The following is a 20348-nucleotide window of genomic DNA, read 5'->3' on the forward strand; positions in this document are numbered from 1 at the left end:
CAAATTCCAACTGATTCAAGTCACCAAAAGTGAACATGAGCATTTTCCAATGCATTTCCATAATGCATTGTCCCACCATATATGCCAATACAAATTGTGTTCATGCTGGCTGTGCCAGACATGTCCCTGCTGGCTGCACACAAATATGCCAGTATTCCCATGTAACATACTCAAGTCCCACAATTCTTTCTAAGTATGACGAGTGGCTAATCTTCACAATTCTTTCTAAGTATGACGAGTGGCTAATCTTCACAATTCTTTCTAAGTATGACGAGTGGCTAATCTTCACAATTCTTTCTAAGTATGACGAGTGGCTAATCTTCACAATTCTTTCTAAGTATGACGAGTGGCTAATCTTCACAATAAGGCTAATCTATTTAGCGTTGAATAAGACGCAAATGGATTGAAACACGTGTCGGCACTAGACATATGAAAATTAGATACAACGACATTACGCTGAATTAATGTTGTTGGTTGGCACTAGCAATGGAAAAATAGAGACTGACAATAACATCAAGAAGAATTCATGTGGTTGATTACAGAATGTGTGTTTTGAAATATACCTTTTTATTGTAAAAGTGTGGCTGTGTGAAAGCAGACACTAGTAATATGAAATGTATATACTAGTAACCACATCAAGTAAAATTGATGACATTTAGAATACATTTGTGATTTAAACAATGTCCCTTTGTAGTAAAACATGTACTGATGTAAGACACTTATGTTTGCTTGATCTTTGAATCCAAGTAAACAATTATTCATGCCACAGTGTGAACCTATGGCCATACAGGTACCACCAATGTTGGCAAGCCTAGCTATGTAATAACACTTACCATGTTGGCACTATCTCATTCACTCACACACACATACAGATATAAACTCGTGCTTGTGCACATGCATGTATACATACATCCAAACATGTATACTTAATTACATTTCTTTTCTTATCTGTAGCCCCGGTCTGGATTCTGCCTGCCACGAGGGCCATACAGCTCCAGTCCTGCATGTGCCCTCTAGGATAAGACTGTGATTATTAGCTTGTTCCTTTAGGATAGCACTGTGATTATTAGCTTGTTCCTTTAGGATAGTACTGTGATTATTAGCTTATGCCCTCTAGGATAAGACTGTGATTATTACCTTGTGCCCTCTCAGATAGTACTGTGATTATTAGCTTGTGCCCTCTCGGATAGTACTGTGATTATTAGCTTGTTCCCTCTCGGATAGTACTGTGATTATTAGCTTGTGCCCTCTCGGATAGTCTTGTGATTATTAGAGTGTCCCTTTCGGATAGTATTGTGAGTATTAGCTTGTGCCCTCTCAGATAGTACTGTGATTATTAGCTTGTTCCTTTAGGATGTTGGCACTATCTCATTCACTCACACACACATACAGATATAAACTTGTGCTTGTGCACATGCATGTATACATATATCCAAACATGTATACTTAATTACATTTCTTTTCTTATCTGTAGCCCCGGTCTGGATTCTGCCTGCCACGAGGGCCATACAGCTCCAGTCCTGCATGTATCAGGAACCAAGAAGCAGAGAGCTTCCTGATTCGGGAGGGAATAGTGCAGTGGTGCCAGAGCGACTTCTTAAGGCCACCCAGTGAGACCTAAATGTGTGGGGGAGGTGCAGTAGAACTCCCTATGCACATTTAGGCCTACAGTTCCCTCGCCTGCTTCCTCAATCAGGTGTGCAAGGTTGGGAAAGCAAAATGCCCCCTCCACCACACCTTGCATGCACACAGGGAACTGAAACTGTCAAAGGAAAACCATATTTCACTTTGACAGTTAAAACCAGCCCAACCGGGCTTGCTCGGGTGGTTGCAGCAAAATGCCCCCCAGCCTTACAGGACCCATTGGGGATACTCACCCGGGAACTGAAACTGTTTCGCAGTTAAGCCAGCCCAGGAGTTTACACTCAGATGCAGCTGCAGGAGCAATCAGCGTTTTTACTAGTGGGTTTTGGCTGGCGCATAATAGCCGATGTTCGCGGGATAAATCGCCCATTGTGGAGGACCTGCCCCGGCGGCCACTACACAAAATAGTGAACTTTGTTGAGAGGTGTGTTTTGTAGGATGAGAATTTATTGCATCAACAAGACAAGTCCAAACATACTGCAGAATAGTGCAAGCGTTTACCTGGCCTCATCCAAATGCTGATCTTTTTAGTGCAATGAAAGCCAACCGGCTGCAGCATAAAATACATATTATGGATGGCTCTGCTTTTTCCCCAAAATAACATGGTTTTGTTGAGAAAAGAGAGAGTAACAGGAACAGGTGTCAATCATCTGCTTTATTTTGGCACAATTATGCCTTCATCATAGTGCGTAGGCAATCCATTTTCACACCCAATGACGATTTTCCTGGTGTCAGAGTTCGCTTTGTACTCGCATGGGTGGGTCCCAGAATTGCCTTTGATCTTGCAGGTCGTGACACTGAAAGGCGCATTACTCACTCTCAGGTTAGCGCTATTTTTGTAAGGTGTGCCGCCATTGCTGCACACTGATTGGATGGTTTTCTTGGGGGCGTGGACAAACGTATTGGTCTCTTTGCACTTTGTCTTCGGGGGGTCTTGGTTTGTCATACACCTTTTGTGCATCATTGCACCGCAGTAATTGTTTCCGTGGTTTGTCTTCGGATTGTCGTAATGCTGTCGCTGGAAAGTCTGAGGGCGACTCTCTCCAGCAGGGGGTTTGCAGTATGTTTGGGAGAAAGTGCCGGAGAACGCCCCCAGCAGGAGGAACACCAACAGTGTTGTTTCCAGAGCCATCTTTATGACCAATCAACTGGAGCTAAAGCAGAAGAGAAAGGACATTAGACAGCGATTGGAAATATGCTCTGCAACAATGATCATTAATTCATCAAAAAAACATTCTTTAACTTAATTTAGCAGAATAAGGGCACAGTTAATGTACTTACACATTTTGTAGACTAGAGCCACAGGTAATTGGTTGACACAGCCAGGACACTTACACTGTATATTGCATTTATAGACACTTGTAATATATCACAAAAAAATATTGTATTAATGAAGCTGCAGCTCAGCTCTGAGGAGCAGCACATAGAAGAGAAATGATTTTAAAGTACTGTTAATATTTCCAGTTACTACTAGGGTAACAGCGGTACTACTAACCAACTTGAGCGCACAAAACATGTTTTACCGCAAGAGAGACATCGCGAAGGACTCCCAGGCTAGAAAGGTAGAGTCACAAGGAACTGTAGATGGATAACTGTCATCAGCTGGGATATATCCCAGTGTGGGGTGCAAAGGAAAATCTCAAAGACTGAGAGCAAAGCTCAACTTATCGATGGTGCCAGCAGAACCCTGAGGTGAAATACACCCTTTTGATTGATTGATTGATTGATTGATTGATTATTTATTATACACTTACACGCAGTGTTTCAAAGCGCAACTATGCATGGGAGGGGGAGACATAGGGATGACAAGACAAATGATCTTACTAGGCATGGTACATTCAGTTCATGCAGGTGAACAGAAAAAGAAGAGCTTAGGCGGGGCAATAGGGTCAAGTGCGCCCAGTCCCTTCAGAACATGGGTTAAGTGCAGAGAGATACCACTCTCATGGGTCGTAACCAAAGTGCAGTAGTGCTGTGGCAAGTGCAAGGCCCGGGGGCAAGTGCAGGAGACTGGCGAGGAAAGCTTGGGACTTGCGACACTCTGAAGGTGCACCAGGCAGCGAAACTGAGCAGAAGTAGAGGAGAGAGAGCGAGAGAGCAGAAAGAGGAGGTTATCAGGGGAGGGGGAGAGAGGAGGAGGAGGAGAAGAGGAAAGTCTTGAGGAGTTTCCAGAACTTAAGGTGATCTGGCTCAAGACGGAGATAGGTAGGGGGGCTGTTCCAGAGGAGGCACCTGCAGAGGATAAAGTTCTCACCCCCAAGTCTCTGCTTGGAGAAATGGCTCACCCGCAGTTGGAGGAAGATGAGCAGAGGGCTCGGGAAGGCGAGTATTTAGGAAGAGAAGGTTGCATATAGAGTGGCCCGGGCCCCAGAAAGCCTTGTGGACAATGCAAAGGGTCTTGAACTTAATCCTTGCAGCCATGGGGAGCCAGTGAAGGGATTTTAGCACCGGCGAGATGAGGTCCCTGGGCTTGAGGCCAAGGGTAAGTCTTGCAGTTCTGTTTCCGGATGAGTTGAAGAGGACGGAGAGTAGAAGAGGGCAGGTTGTGAAAGAGGCTGTAGCAATAGTCAAGCCTAGAGAGGACCAGGGCTCTAGAGATGGTGAGCTTCTGGGGGAAGGTGAGAAAAGGTAGAATACCTCTGAGAAGGTGCAGCTGGTAGCGATGTGAGACGAGAAGGAGAGAGTGGAGTCGAAGATGACCCCCAGGTTTTTTGCCTCGTTGGTAGGTGGAAGCGCAGGGCCAAGGGAGGCAGGAGCAGGGGTCCCGATGAGGACAATCTGTCTTACAGTCAGGTATGAGTGAGGAAGAGGCCAACGGTAGCCTGAAAGAGAGCTGCGTGTCACCCACGTAACGCTAAAAGTTGGATGTGAAGGTGTCTATCATATAGGCCAGGGAGCTGCATTGTTGCCATTGAAAAACAAGGGGGGGTAGGTTAGGTCCCTGGGGAACACTGCAAGTAGAGAGAGTGATAGGGAAGAGATAAAAGGCCCTAGTTCCACTTGGGATGGGCTGTCTGAGAGAAAGGAGAATTGCCACGCCAGGGCCTGATCAGTGATGCCCAGGATATCACAGAGGCGTGCGATGAGGGTGTTGTGGTTCACCGTATCGAAGGCAAGGGAGAGGTCAAGTAGAATGAGGACAGAGGGACAGTTAAAATCAAGATTTGAGATCAGCTCTTCACGTGTGTTCAGAAGAGCAGTTCCTGTGCCTCTGGATGCTCTAAAGCCAAACTGGTGGTCATAGAAGACAGCCAACAGATTCCGTGTGGAGGGTAAACTGGGAAATAGCCAACTTCTCTAGGAGTTTGCCCAGAAAAGGAGTGATAGAGATCGGGCTATAGTTGGCCGGAATGGAAGGGTCAGCAGAAGGCTTTTTGAGGAGAGGGTGCACAAGGGAGTGCTTAAGAGCAGTGGGGAAAACTCCATTGGGGAAGGAGGGGTTGCAGAGGTCGGCTAAGGCTGGGGCGAGAGAGTCAATGTTGTCCTTGGTGGTTTTGGAGGAACAGGAGTCCCACCTGCTTGGAAGAGGCTTTCGTAGACAAGACTTGTCTAGTGACCTCCTCAGGTGTGATAAGAGTGAGAGAAGAGAGAAGGGGGGGGGTTGAGATGGCCAAGGGTGGTACAAGAGATGTTGCTGCATGAGGTGGTGAGGAAGAGAGTGAGGATAGGATATCCTGTGTTTTTGAGTTGAAGTGTGCAGCCAGGGCCGAGCAAAGGGCCTAGGTGGGTGAAATGGTGGAGGAGACTGCAGCAGGGTTGGCTGATTCCTTACAGACTTTGAAAGGTTCATCCATTTTATTGGATGCCACAGAGATGCGGGCTTGAATAAAGAATCTTTTCATGGAAGCCTTTGGATGGGGCGGCAGGCCAGTATGTCAGAGGATGCCCCCGGGAATCCCATTTCTATTCGGCTGCCCTGCACTTGCGTTTAAGGGCAGCCAGTTCGGAGTCATACCAAACGTCGCACTTTTGGTAGGGTTCAGTCATACCCTCATGACAGGGACAAGAATATTAAGAGTTTTGGAAACTGAGGGGTTAAAGTGAGAGAGGGGTGTGTCAGGGTGGAAGTCAGCCACAGGAGTGGAATGTGCAGAGTAGGTGGAGGCAAAGGCAGCTACTGACACTCTTTTCATGGGTCAGATGACCTTGAAGGCAGGAGACATAGTGCTGGGCTTACCGATGCGAGAGGTGAGGAGAGCTTCAAGTGAGAAGAGAGGAGAGCGTGATCAGTACAGGAGAGTGAAGTAGTGAGAGGGATAGATAGAGGAATTTCAGTTGAGATGAGAGCATCCAAGGTGTGGCCAGTGCTGTGCTTTGGCAGTGAGGGTAAGATGGAAAGAGAGAGAGAGAGTCGCAAAGGTTGCAGAAAGGTCCTGAAGAATCAGGTGAGTTGGGATGGATGTTCAGATCACCCAGTAGGAGGAGTCGAGAAGAGGAAGAAAGGAGGGAGGAGGTCAGGTCAGACCATTCTGAGAGGAAGAGGGAGGGCTGACCAGGTGGGTTATAGAAGGTAGCCAGCAGGAGTGAGGAGTTAGGAGAGAGGGAGAGCCTGCAGACCAGGCACTCAAAGGATGTGTAGGTCTGCATGGGAATGACAGACACAGGGATCCATTCCCAAAAGATCAGTGCTACTCCCCCACCTGGTGTGTTTAGTCTAGGCAGAGAGAGTATCTTGTAACCTTCTGGGAGAAGTGTGTCAAAACTCCTTGGACCAGGTTTCAGTGAGGGCAAGAACATCAGGATCCAGGAGGTCAAGGAGGTTGCAGATGTCAGAGGAGTGTTTGACAGCTGAGCAAGTGTTAAGTGTGGCAATGTGGAGCAGATTGCCATCGGTGAAAGGCTTACGGATGGGAGCAGGTTACAGTGGTCCCCTCACCCGCATAAGTGACAAGAGTGTCTGAGGGACAGAGGTAGAAGGGGGCAGAGTAGTCAATGCCGGCAAGGGAGCCAGGACCATAGTGATTGAGAAGGGAGCCAGTGCAGTAGGGGCCGCAGGGGGCAAGGGAGCCCCAGATACTGTGTTAGTGGGTGGCAGGTTCACCAAGGAGGAGGAGGCTGATGGGGTTGTCAATGTGTGGGGTGGCAGCAAGGATACCGCGGCGTAGGTTGAAAGGTGGTTATAAGGCGGCAAGGGGGCCATGGTGGGCACAGCTGGCAAGGGGGTCAGGGCTGCGGGAGGAACTGGTGCAGAAGGCAGAGGGAGGGTGAAAAGGCAGGGGAGGAGCCTATCAAAGAGTAGAAGGTTGGGCTGAGGACACCGTACAATGACGGTACCATTGCGGTAGACATTAATGATGACCCTGGAGGTGGAGAGGGCAATTGATGGGTGAGGAAGACAAGAGCGTTCATATGGAGAGTCCATAGGTCGGGTGAGGGAACAATAAAGTGTATGTCGGTGAGAGTCTCTCTGGCAGAGGCAGAGACATGGGTGCCTGCAATCGAAGGAATGGGTTAGAGCCCAGTATGTCCTTCTTGAGTTTCTTCCTGGCGGACCTGGTCAGGGGAGGAGGATAAGAGATAGAGAAGCAGTTAGAGAAGATAGGCGAGATAGAGAGCACCATAGTGAACTGCAAAGAGTAAGGTGCACTTAACCAGGCTGAGGTTACAGAGGTGCGGGGAGAGCTGTAGGTAGAGGTGGGGAGAGACAGGGCACAAGACTGAGGAGGGCGGAAGGGAGTAACAGAACAGAGTGTCAATGGGAACTGAGGGGGGTGGAGGAACAAGCAGACTGGACATACTCATGAAGCAGGTTATGCACACTGCTACATTACACATTTTAAAACAGCAGCAGGACATCAATATGTGCACACAGCCAAAATATGATTTTTTTGTGGGTCAACAGGTATATAAGCAGGTTAGTACTGGGGTGTGGCAGTAGGGTGAAGTCCAAGATACAACAGTAAGAGGAAAATGTTTTCAGAGGATAGTTAATAAGGTTTTTGGGAGAGACTCAATGTTCAGAAGATGGTGCAGGCAGCATAGAAACAGGTCCTCACTTACGTCATTGCTGAACGGGTGGGGGGGAGGGTCACATAGCCCAGGAGTGCCAGTATAGGGAACCCCACCTCCAGGTGCATCATGAGGGGTTGGGAAAGAGGGAGGCCACAAAGCTCAGCCAGGACCAGACAGGAGAAGACAGGGCCGTAGCTGTGGGCCTTTGAAAAGGGGGCCAGCTAAAGCCTGCCGGTCCCGGATAGGCCAAATTAAGGAAGAACGAGCCTGTCAAGAAGAGGGAGGTGAGTGAGGATGACGTCCGGGGGCCTTCTCAAAATGAGAAGAAGGCGGCCATCTTCAAAATGCTGCGTAGTGCCAGGAAAACAAGGAGCCATGTGAAAGTTGCACACATAGCCACAATGCAGACTGCCTCAGAATGATGGTAGGCAGTATAATACGCAGCTCAATCCCACACGGTTGTTGGTGAATTTAGATGAGCATTTAAGAATTAAAAGCACTCTTTCATAGCAACGCTATTTGTGATCTAAAATGAAAATCCTACCACAAGTGCTATTTTCATAATAAGCTGCAAGGATTTCAAGCTCCACGATTTATGCCGCTTCCAGGTGATGCGACAAGGGCTGGCAGTTAGGAGGTCCCCATCTTCGAACTCTTAGTGCTGGTGAAGATCTGAGGCTGGTTGATGGTTGTTCATCTGCAATGTTATTTTGTGTCAGGCACCCCCTTCAGTAGCATCCCTCTTCCACCCCTGTACGATCCTCATGGAACAATAATGCAGGAGGTGGGGATGGGAAAGAAGACAGAAGAATACACAGTAGGGTGTATTCACAACATATATGGGAAGCTCGCTCAGCATCCCTTCACCCCCACAACAGCACATCAATATCACGCCTCCTCCCACACCACCTTATGTGTATGCCCCTCAATCAAAACACACAATTCATGCATACTTCCACTGTCCCCATCTACCTACACTTGTGTCTAATGCCTAGAAACAATGAGCTTGCCCCGTAGAGACCGAGAGTGAAGTCTGAATGCAGTAGATGGAGAAACACAGGAAGAAGCTGTAGACCGGGAAGACAGTGGAATGAAGCTGCCGTCTGAAGGAGCTGCCAAAAACCCAGCTGACCACGAGAAGCAGAAGAGAACCCAAGAGAGTGGAAGGCTTGAGATGCCTCGTGGAGCGAAGCCGTGCAGCCCGACTAAATAAAGGAGAAGCAGGAATGCCGCAGACAGTGCAAGGAGAGACGGGGGATTGGAAGGATGCACAGAGATTCGGAGGAGCTTGAGGAACATGCCACACAGCAGGAAACCGAAAACAAGGTACAGGTGCTGCCGTGGTCCATGAGGGGGGCAGGGAACCGAACCAGGGGAACCTAAGGAGGGTCGAGAACCCAATACGAGTGGAAGTTGATAATGCAGGGGTCAAGGAACCCAAGAGATACAAAGAGACATACAGCATCAGTAAACACTTTTCAGGAGAGTAAACCAAGTGTCCTGGAAGACCAGCAAACAGGGATCTGGGACCCAAGTGAATCTCAGAAGCAAAGCTGGTTAAGAGACACAAAAGCAATATAAGGGAAAAGAAAAGCTGGATCTAACTGTATAACATATCCTACGTGGAACAGTACCTGGCTGGAGAGTACACCAAGTCTGTTCTGTTTGACAGAGCAACACACCAGGGTCTGGGACCCATATGAAAGTGGACAAGGCCCGCAAAGGCAGGGCACAAGAGTTATGGACCCATACAAGAGGAAGAGACACTTTCAAGCGTATGTGGCCAAAAGCATGTCAGGGAGAGCCCGAGGGGATAAAAAGAGGTCTGGGACCCACACAGGAGAGAAAGGAATGACAGAACAAGTCGAGGAGATCCTGAGACAGCCCTGAGGGATCTGAGACCCATGTGAAAGAGTCTGAGAGAACACTAGACAGCGCCGAGGGATCGGAGACCAATGTGAAAGAGTCGAGGAGAACCCGAGAGAGAGAACAAGTTGAGGGGGAACCAGTGACAGCCCAGAGGGATCTGGGACCCATGTGGAAGAGTAGAAGAGGCTGAAAACAAGGGTTGAGAACCCATTTCAAAAGGACGAGATATTTGCTAGAGTTCTGAATTCTACAGTCAAGTCCGACAGGATAGTGTACCAGCCTTGGCTCTACAGTTTGAGGAAGAAACAAGGGGGAGGAGACCCCCCCTTTCATAATTGGGAACTGGGTCACTGATCTTTATAGGGCTGTGACCAGAGAGCGAGAGAAGCCTCATTCTGCATCAAGAAGAGGCCCACTTTTTTCTCAGTTAGTTTAGTGTAAGGGATGGAAATAGGTTTAGACGCAGGACGGTGGGCATTATACTTTTACGGACTTCCTAACAGAGTCTTTAGGGTTTTTGTGGAGGTAGGGCAACCACTCATAGAAATAGGGCAAGATAGGTTTTTCCTTTTATTTAATTTTATAATAAAGCCTTTGCCAACAAGCATGCCACCACTGTGTCAGACTCATACTTCTCCACCCTTGCAATAGAAATAGCACATTTTGAGTTTTGGGTCCTAGGTGGAACGCCAATAGGCCGAAACATTTGGTATATACACACACACAGGTGGAGTGTGGTATGCAAGGGTAGACACATAGCTTGCAATCGTTGTTTGCCTATGTGTGCACTCAATCCATTCTCGTGGCAATGCCAAGGCATGAGTACCCAGAGCACACCTGCAGGTGTCACTTTGATTTCATGCGATCCTATGGGATTTGGAGGAGAAAACTGGGAATTGAACTACTAACCTTGAGAGTGAGTTGCAGCATTCTCACTGACAAGCTCGCTAACAGTACACACACACGCACGCGTACGCACACATGCCCGCCTAGTGGCTGTGGGGGAGATGAGTTTCACACAAAGAGTCTCTGCAGTGACCTGCACACATATTGCATGTGTAATGGGCAAATGTACCGGGAGGATAGCTCAGTGGCAACCTGCTCGCCTTTGAAACAAGAAGACACGAAGCACCACAGGTTTGATACCCGGGTATTAAGCACATTATAAATATGCAACTAAGAGACATATTCCTGTAACAGTGCCGCGATGCCCACAGGAAATAAATAAATGTGTGCGGGGGATCTTGCACGTGGAAGTGAGGGCGAAGGCAGGGCACATTCCAGAAAGGGAGAAAGTGGAAAGTAAGGGAAGAAAACTGAACAAAGAGAAGGAAACAGCAGATATACACGGCAGGATGACCCGGGCAGCATCTGCGGCAGAGCAGAGAGAGAGAGAGCCAGCAAATTCCATAGCGGGTAAAGCAGAGTAAAAGATCCTGGTGCCCTGCATCAGCCTGCAGCCAGGCACTGCAGATACAATTGCGTCTAGTGTGCGGGAGAACAGTGGCAGACATGATGTCCACGTTCCTGGTGCACAACACCACATTCACCATAGTGACGTGGTGTCCCTGACATCACCATAGCAACGTGTCCCAGACATATGGGCAGAGGGAGACGAGTAAAAGATTATAACTAAAGCAATAAAACAGGGAGCCTGTAGCATGCCATGGCAGAGCTTGCAGCAGAAAGTCCAGGAGGCTGATGATGGAAACCCTGACTATTCATGAACAGGGGAAGACACAAGTGTCTCCACGATTAGAGAGAAGGTCGGACTCTGAATTGATTGGGAAAAGGAATAAGCAAAGCTTTAGAGCAGGGTCCTACATCTCATCTTTAACAAAGTGTCCACAATGAGAGTATGACTCCAGCAAGTAAGGGGATATCAGATCAGAAAAAGGAATAACTCAGCAGGGAGGCAGTCAAGACCCCGAGACTGGCCTAATGTGAGACTGACCTAATGTGAGACTGGCCTAATGTGAGACTGGCCTAATGTGAGACTGGCCTAATGTGAGACTGCTCACAGCTTTCTTAATTCTGTTGAATAGTAACAGTTACTTCAAGACACGGCAGGTGGAGAGATGTGGATGTGGAGAATCGCTTTAGAGCGATAATCAGAATAGGAGGGGGGGGGGCTCTGGAACTCAAGGATTTCGATAAAAACATACAGAAGACCTGAGAAGTAACAGAACTAGAAGGCAAGAGCTTCCCGTCTGGATTCAAAATTGATATTCTATTTATCGGTCACTTGTTAGCGGTTATACAATAAGCACAACTGTTTCAAAGCGCCCATGGGGCAGCACCCCAGGGGGAGGTGGACAAAGAATTACAGCAAAGGTAAGTCATTGAATTAATGGTGCAATGTGTCCCGATTTGCCTGAAACTAAACGCAACTACTTCATGTCATTTCCCGACCCCCATGTAGCTCCAAGAAGCAGATGCGTTCATTCTTCAACAAACACCTATCGAGTGCAAGATACGGCGAGGCCAGGGCACTAATACTGGACTAGAGCGCTGCTAATCCGCCATGACTCAGCTTAGAGGGGCGGGCGGGGGGCGGTTTGGGGGCGTGAATGAAACTGTATGGACATGCACACACTGCTATTTGGGGGAGGAAGTGGCAGGACTTTTAACGTCTCCTCCCCCGCCCACCGTTGATGCGGGACAGTGACGTTTCGAGGAGGGGGGGGCTAAGTAAAGGAGTCGCTGGACACACCCTAACGTAACCATTGTATAAGAAGTGGGGGAGAACAGGAGCGTCTGCAATACACGACGACCGAAAACTGCGTGCACTGACGCGAAGCAAGACTTCAACACCCAGAATGCACCGGCCCTTCCATGCAATCCCAGTCAAAAGGCAACCAGCGCGCTTCCCCCAATGGATCCCAAAGCACCATTCGGCTCGCACAAGAGCGGCACCTACCCGGTGACCCTACCCCTTCTTCCCGCGACCAGACCCTGCTCTGCCCCGCACGGGCCACCCACAGCACCCACAACCTCCCCTCCCCCATCCAGCAACAAGAGCAACCTGGTGCAAGCACTTCTATGAACATTGCCCCGAGCATAAGGTTCCCTTCCCGACATTCGCTATAAATCCCCATTGCATTCTGGTATCTGTGGTCCCAAGGGGGAAGGGCAAGCATGGTGCTGGAACGCGCACAACGAGGGGCCACTGGTCTGCAGCAACATCTGTCCTGGGAGGATGGGGGGAGGGGCAGTCTCCCCAGGGCAACACCTGTAAGCCTCCCACGGTGGAGGCCACCTGCACAACACCCAAAGGCCACGTTGTCTCAGCGGGCACGCGCCTGCAGTACTCTGCCCATTGCCATCCCCTTACACAACACCCAACGCACCCACCCGCGCCACCAAACATGGGAGCTCCCCGCACCGCGTTTGAACCCATCAATAAGCCACGCACGAGGAAACCCTCTCCCCAACTGGGGCCAGAGGCTAAGCACAGGAACCCCTTAAGCACTGCTGCCACAGTAGCGGCCGCAAATACTGATCAAGACCCCCCCACCCACAATCCCTTTCAGCGGACCATCGCTATGCCAACCCATCCCATGTTGCCCTCAATCTGAAATGAGCATCTCTGCGAGTGATGCGACCCCCCCAAACCCCCTCCACAGCGGTACCCCGGCCTCTAGTGGAACACACGCCATGCGAACTGAACCCGGACTCAGCCTGGGTCCTCACTGCACCATATGACAAGAGTTAGGACACACCCTAGTGTTCATCTTTAACCACACAAAGATGAAGCGCCGTCTGCAGCATGCACTCAACAGACTGAGCTAGGATACGGCCTTTACATTGCAACTATAGGTATATGCTTACCAACAAGGCCACAGAACCAATCACTAAATAGTAGGTGGGAGCGTGGCTTTATTGGAAAGCTGGGCAACTTCTCCAATAGTTGCAGTTGATAATGGAGAGGGGCCGGGGGGCATGGTTGGGGCGTCCAACTATTTACTGGGTAGATAATTCAATTGCAATGCTTTTGCCATGGAAGCAGGACACGGCCAGGGGGGCTCAGCCCTTCGCCCCATGCCCCAGAATGATTCGTTCAGTACCACAGGTGTGCAATGATGGCAAGTAAAACATGTACAGCGCTTAGAAACGTGCGGCATCTAGGCGATATACACACGGTATGAAGTCACCAAATGATTCTTCTCGGTACGTTTAACAGATGCACGGCTCTGTTGCTTCCGTTGGGTGGAGGATGGGAGACATCTCGGTGTGTTTGTGCGTGGTTGCATGGCCTATGCATTTATTTGTGTGGCAGAAAGGAGCGTTTGAACTCAAGAGTTGCGGGGATCATTAATGTACAGTACAACACCTGGACATAGCAGAACCAAACACGCGAGCCCTGCAGACCCTCAACTGTGACAAGTAACACACGGTAGCCCCCGCCAACCAATGGGAGGCCGCCACGCGCATGGCACAGACCCTGGCACTCTGCCATGGTCACCCGAATGCATGGCCACACACGGCTGTGGCACTGCCCCTTACTCAGTCTAAGGGACGACCATCCCTCGCCTACCGGCCGCAAGCCCCCCTGAGCGGCACCCACCCATCACCTGCCCACACGGCGCAAAGTCTGATCCGTCCCCCACTACCCCAACTCCCGCAGACACTCCCCTCACCCTTCCACCCCACAAGTGATTGCTGGCATTCAAACGGCCTCACACATGGCGCCTAGGCCCATATTCCCACGGACCCACGTGTTCCCTCCCTCGGACCCCTTATCCACACAAGCGGCCTCTGGCCCGCATGCCCCCAAATTGCCAAAACTCTCTGCCTGCACTCATGCAACCGCCCATCCCCATCACCATCTTCCCCGCAGAGCCACCTCACCTCACCTCACCTCACCTCACCCCACCTTGCTGCTTCTAGGCCTCACGCGCGCTGGTGTTGTGTACTGGGTACACATGTTGCGCATGCGCGAGGCTCATGGAGCTCGCGCATGCGCGGTTGAAAAATAAAGGCGGTGCCCGGCAGTTGCAGCCGGAGACCGGAGCCATCGCACGTCTCCGGCGTGTGTCCTTGGTGCGTTTGTGCTTGAGTGCATGAGCGCGTGTGACATGACTCGCGGATCACCCGCGAATACCTAAAACTGGCGACGAGGCGGGATACGAACCACGACCTCGTTCCAACAACATCGCAGGAACGAAGCGCGAAGCAGTCGCGGACCGCTTGAAATAGCCGGCGGCCATTTTGAGCGCTCGAGTGAAGTCATCCAGTGGTTGCGGCCCGTTCTGGGTGCTCGTGCGCCATCTGTGAGTCACCAGCAACCAAGAAAAAAAAAATTTTTGGACACTTCACAGCCCAGCTGGAGCAGGGCTGTGAGAAAAGAAGAGACAAAGGTGGACAGAGAAGATCTTTGTCATAGCCGGGAGTCGGATTACCCATTTTTTTTTTGTCAAGACTTAACTGTGAGTACTCAGGAGGATGGGTGATGAATCAGGAGAAGAGGGTGCCGCCGCCCCAGGATCACGCAGAGTACGCACCACCCTAGCGCCCATGCCCGAGTTTGACACCACAGGCCCACCATCAAAACTCGGCCCCAAATGGCTCACGTGGGTTAAAAGACTGGAAATGATGTTCAGGGCCTCAGGGGAAACAGAGGATGAGGCAAAGATTGCCATCATGATGTACTCGGCAGGCACGGAGGTCCAGAAGATATACGACTCCCTTGAAATTCCAGTGGCAACATATGACGCAGTTAAGCAAGCGTTAAGGGATCACTTCCTACCACTAGCGAATGTCGATTTTGACAGATTTGTCATGGGGGCTGAAAAACAACGCAGCGAAGAATCGCTAGACCAGTTCTGTGCCCGTCTGAGACGCCTAGCGAGCTCCTGCAGGTGGGCCGATGAGGAGGAAATGGTCAGAAACCAACTACTGCAGGGATGCTGCTCTGGCAAACTCAGGAGGCAAGTCCTCAGAGAACCGGGACTAACCCTCCGGCAGATCCTAGACATGGGAAGGGCGCATGAACTGGCGGAGGCCAGAGGATCAAAGATGGACGCAGCCAGCGTCCCCAAAGGGGAGGAAGAGGCACTCGCTGTCAGGCGCTTCACGCCGGGAAAGGCCAGATGGACACCGAGGGCGGAGGAAAAGACCACGAAATCGAGCTCTTCTCCATCTTGCTCAGACTGTGGGTATGATCTCCCTCACAGGGGTGAGTGCCCAGCCAAGTCGAGGACATGTGGCAGATGTGGGGCCCCCGGACACTATGCCAGGATGTGTAGGGCCACTATGCCCGTGGCAGCCAACAGGGGACCAGAGAGGATCACAAGGTATGGTGCCCGCAATGTGAAGGGCATTTCTTCTCTGGAACAAGAGGTACAGGACATGAACATCGCCGAAGAAGAAGAAGAGGAAGAAGAAGGTGAAATTTTCTGTATCTCCAGCATAGCAAGTGGCCCCGGAACTCGACGTAAACCCACATGCACCGTGAATATTGGAGAAGTCCCCACTCCAGTTCTCATCGATACGGGGGCATCGGTGTGTGTGCTCGCAGACAGACACTATAAAGCCCTAGCGGGCCCGCCGAAACTCTCTCAATCAAGAGCCCAAATATATGCATTTGGCGAGGACGCCCCCCTACCTATCCAAGGAGTGTTCATAGCCCCGGTATCCCACGGCGGGAGCAGCATCAAGGCGAGATTTTTCGTCACGAGTGTAAGTCCGCATTCATTGCTGAGCTGTGCAGCCTCGGAGGCGCTTAACTTGGTGCACTTCACTTTCGCTGTATACCTGTCAGATCTGAACGGTCTACTGGCACGTTTTAATGGTCTCTTCAGAGGGATAGGGAAACTAAAGGCTGATCCTGTGCGGCTCCACATCGACAAGTCGGTCAGACCGACGGCGCTAAAACACCGCCGCATTCCTTTCCACCTGAGGGCCCAGGTGGAAAAGGAACTTCAACTCCTAATTGAACGAGACATTATCGAGAAGGTCGAAGGGCCGACGCCCTGGGTTTCCCCGATTGTTGTCGCCCCAAAGCCCAAGCAACCGGAGGCGGTGCGCATTTGTGTTGACATGCGACTGCCCAATTTGGCCATAAAAAGGGAGCGTCACATCACACCAACTCTGGACGACATCGTGGGAGAGCTCCAAGGAGCTAGAGTCTTCTCTAAGTTGGACTTAAGAGCCGGGTACCACCAGCTGGAGCTCCACCCGGAGTCCAGATATATAACGACCTTCACTACCCATGAAGGACTATATCAATACAAGAGGCTCAGCTTCGGGATATCCTCCGCGGCGGAGGTATTTCAAAATTCCATCAGAGGGGCTCTGTCAGGCTTGAAAGGAGTCATAAACATGTCGGATGACATTCTTGTATTCGCCAGGTCGGAAGCGGAACACATCAAGCGCCTGGAGGACACCTTTCGCAGACTACACGACCTTGGGCTAACGCTGCACCAGGAGAAGTGCGAGTTCATGAGGGACAGTCTGGAGTTCTTTGGATTCGTTTTTCACGCAGGGGGCATATCCCCCGATCCGAAGAAAGTAAAGGACATCAGGGAGGCTTCGTCACCCACGTCCCCGGCGGAAGTTCGCAGTTTTTTAGGCATGGTGACGTATTGCGGACGGTTCATTCGTGACTTGGCCTCCATCTCTGAACCGCTGCGAGCCCTCACCAGGAAGGACGTGGCATGGGCATGGACTGGAAAAGAGCAGAGGGCATTCACAGCCATCAAAGAAGCCCTGTCCGAACTTGACACTATGGCATACTTTAACCCAACCCGGGAATCGGAGATAGTGGTGGATGCCAGTCCCGTAGGGCTGGGAGCCGTTCTTCTGCAGGCAGATCAACAGGGAGCGATGAGGCCCATCGCGTATGCCAGCAAGGCACTAACCAGCACCGAGAGGAGGTATTCCCAGATTGAACGTGAAGCTCTCGCAATATTATGGGGCTGCAAGCATTTCCGGATATACATCCTGGGGAAGCCGGTCGTTGTTGTAACGGACCACAAGCCACTGCTGCCCATCCTGGCAGGTGCGTCATCCAAACCACCACCGAGGATAGAGAGATGGATGTTATCCCTCATGGAATACGGAGTGAAGCTGGTATACCGCCCAGGGACCCAAAACCCTGCTGACTACCTGTCCCGCCACCCCTGTTCAGGGCGGTCAGGGGAGACCACGGAAGTTGCGAGTTGTGCGGACTCCATTCATTTAGTTGTCGAATCGGCACTGCCCATGGCACTATCAAGGGATGTAATTGCCAACGAGTCCAACTCTGACGAGGCATTTCTGAGGGTGAAGGAAGCAGTAACATCAGGCGCATGGAAGGACCTTCTCCTGAACAATGCCAGGAGAAATGCAGAGGTGCAGAAGGACCTGCAGGCCTTGTGGAGCGCACGTCATGATCTGTCCGTAACGACTGACGGACTGCTGTTGAGAGGACACAGGATCGTGATACCCAGATCCCTCACGGCGAAGGTCCTTCAGTTGGCTCACAATGGGCACCAGGGGATGACCAGGATGAAGGCACGTCTCCGACTGAAGGTCTGGTTCCCGGACTTAGAGAAAAGAGTTGAAGAGTTTGTGAGGGCGTGCATCCCATGCCAGGCCACCAGCCCAGCGGACAGAGGGCCGCCAGTGCAATCCATGGCAAGAAGTGAACTACCCTGGGGGACGGTCCATGCTGACTTCGGCTCCACCGGTCGAGGACTGTACTTCCTGGTTGTAACCGACCAGTGGTCCCGTTATCCTGAAGTAGAACTAGTCGAATCCACGGCCAGCAATCATACCATCACAGCGTTGGACAAGATCTTCGCCACCCATGGCTTTCCCGTGGAATTGTGTTCGGACAATGGGTCGCCCTTCCAGGGGCAAGTGTTTGCCCGATACTGTGAAGACAAGGGGATAAAACACAGGAAAGTCACCCCGTTGTGGCCAAGGGCCAACGGCGAGGTAGAGCGCTTCATGCGCACCTTAAATAAGATCTTTCGCATTTCCGAAAATGGAGGGGAAGACCTCCGGAGGAACCTGTTTGAATTTCTCCGGGAGTATCGGACAACCCCACACCGATCCACGGGAGTTGCCCCGGCGGAAGCACTCTTTAGAAGAATACCGCGAGGGCTCATACCCGAGACCGAAGGGCGGGAACCAGGCGTGATAAACAACGAGCAGGTGCAATTGGAGAGAGTGGCCAGGAATGAGAGAGAAACGACACGGACACGGCTACCCGAGAAACAAATAGCAGTGGGGGACACTGTCTTAGTACGAAACCGAAGGTCGGAGGGCAAGTTATCAACAACCTATGAGACTGCGGACCATGCTCCGGCACTAGAGAGTGGGTCAGGACAGGCAGAGGGCCCTCCAATAGCCGACATGCAGCCGGCGGAAGTACCCGAGGAGACGGCGCCACGATACCCGAGCAGGGCAGGGCGAAGGCTACCACTGAGGTTCAGAGACTTCATTATGGACCCAGCTCCCTAGACGGGACGGCGTGGACATGTCCTGTTCCTGATGACAAGCAAGTTTGGTGTTAATGTTTTGTTCATGTGTTTAACTGTTTTGTTTCTGGGGAAAGAGGAGGAGTGTTGTGTACTGGGTACACATGTTGCGCATGCGCGAGGCTCATGGAGCTCGCGCATGCGCGGTTGAAAAATAAAGGCGGTGCCCGGCAGTTGCAGCCGGAGACCGGAGCCATCGCACGTCTCCGGCGTGTGTCCTTGGTGCGTTTGTGCTTGAGTGCATGAGCGCGTGTGACATGACTCGCGGATCACCCGCGAATACCTAAAAGCTGGGTCCGGTACCTGAATCCCGTGTCCTCACAGCCAGTCCTGGAAAATAGAGGGGGGGGGGGGTTGCCTTATAAAGAACCTTTTATTGGGATGGGCCGACCTTCCGTCACCACCCTGCCCTTTTCTCACCTTGGGGTTCCTCCCCCTCCCCCAGTCTGCGTGGGATTCCCCATCTGCTGCTAGCCAAGGGCGAATGGGGGAAGAGGGGGCTGCAGGGGGGCTGCTGTGTGATGGACTATTGCAGCGCCCCCTCCCACCCCCCCTCCGACTCCCCCCAGGCCTCCCCTGGCGCCGGAATCACTGGCAGAGCTCAGGCAGCAAAGCTGCTGTGACACAAGTAATGGAAAGAGGATTAGACCACAGGCGATTCTCTTTGCCTTTCTTTCTTTCTTTCTTTCTTTCTTTCTTTCTTTCTTTCTTTCTTTCTTTCTTTCTTTCTTTCTTTCTTTCTTTCTTTCTGAGATTCAGAGAACAGCAACTAGAATTCAAATAGTTAAGAGGTAGAGTGTTATATTCAGACAACGATATTTAAGTTTTCAAAAGCATTATTAACTGGGCGCTCTAGGGAACTGGTGTGGGGGTCTTTTTACAGAAAACAAGTGCCTCGGGCGAGGGGGTGCGTATTCACCTCAGCGCAGAATACGTGTGAGGACAGTGAGTCACATTTCACAGCCTGGTGAGGGCAGCCAGGCTACCAAACCTCTGCCACGTGGGTCATGTACAAAGAGCCCCTATTAGTGCCAGCTATGGCGTTATCCTGATTAGCAGAAATTACGGGCCAGACCCACCCCCGGCAGTTCCGTGTCATCAAATCAAAGCCATATCGACGGTGGCAAATGTCCGGCAAATAAGGCAAAGCCCCCCCCCCCGCGCCATAGATGCATGCACTCATTACATAGACCCGTTAGTATCTAACCACACAAAAGCGCCCCCAGCGTCAGATAGCCGGGACCAGCTGCCGGGGACCCCTCATCAACCCGAGGCCAGGCGAGACCCCCTAAGTCCTAAGAACCCTGCACACGCATTTACTGTTTACAATATGGAGGGCTAACTCTCCATGTATGATGTCTCTGTAACATGGCTCTTAATAGCCATCTCGATGCCCGCAGTGGCGGAAATGGAAAA

The 20348-nt window shown here is 51.1% G+C and overlaps 1 long non-coding RNA gene across 1 annotated transcript; it reads right to left on the minus strand.

The window, feature by feature from the left end:
- Positions 1-2281: 2281 nt before the first annotated feature.
- Positions 2282-19988, minus strand: LOC138562542 (uncharacterized). The gene is made up of 2 exons (XR_011299344.1): positions 19852-19988; positions 2282-2798 (listed from the first exon to the last, which is right to left on the minus strand). It is a non-coding gene; the product is annotated as an uncharacterized lncRNA (long non-coding RNA).
- Between the last annotated feature and the right edge of the window lie 360 nt (positions 19989-20348).

The sequence above is a fragment of the Ambystoma mexicanum genome, unplaced genomic scaffold (assembly GCF_040938575.1).
Source record: "Ambystoma mexicanum isolate Mex_15411 unplaced genomic scaffold, UKY_AmexF1_1 Mex_scaf63, whole genome shotgun sequence".
In the NCBI taxonomy this organism is placed as follows: domain Eukaryota; kingdom Metazoa; phylum Chordata; class Amphibia; order Caudata; family Ambystomatidae; genus Ambystoma; species Ambystoma mexicanum.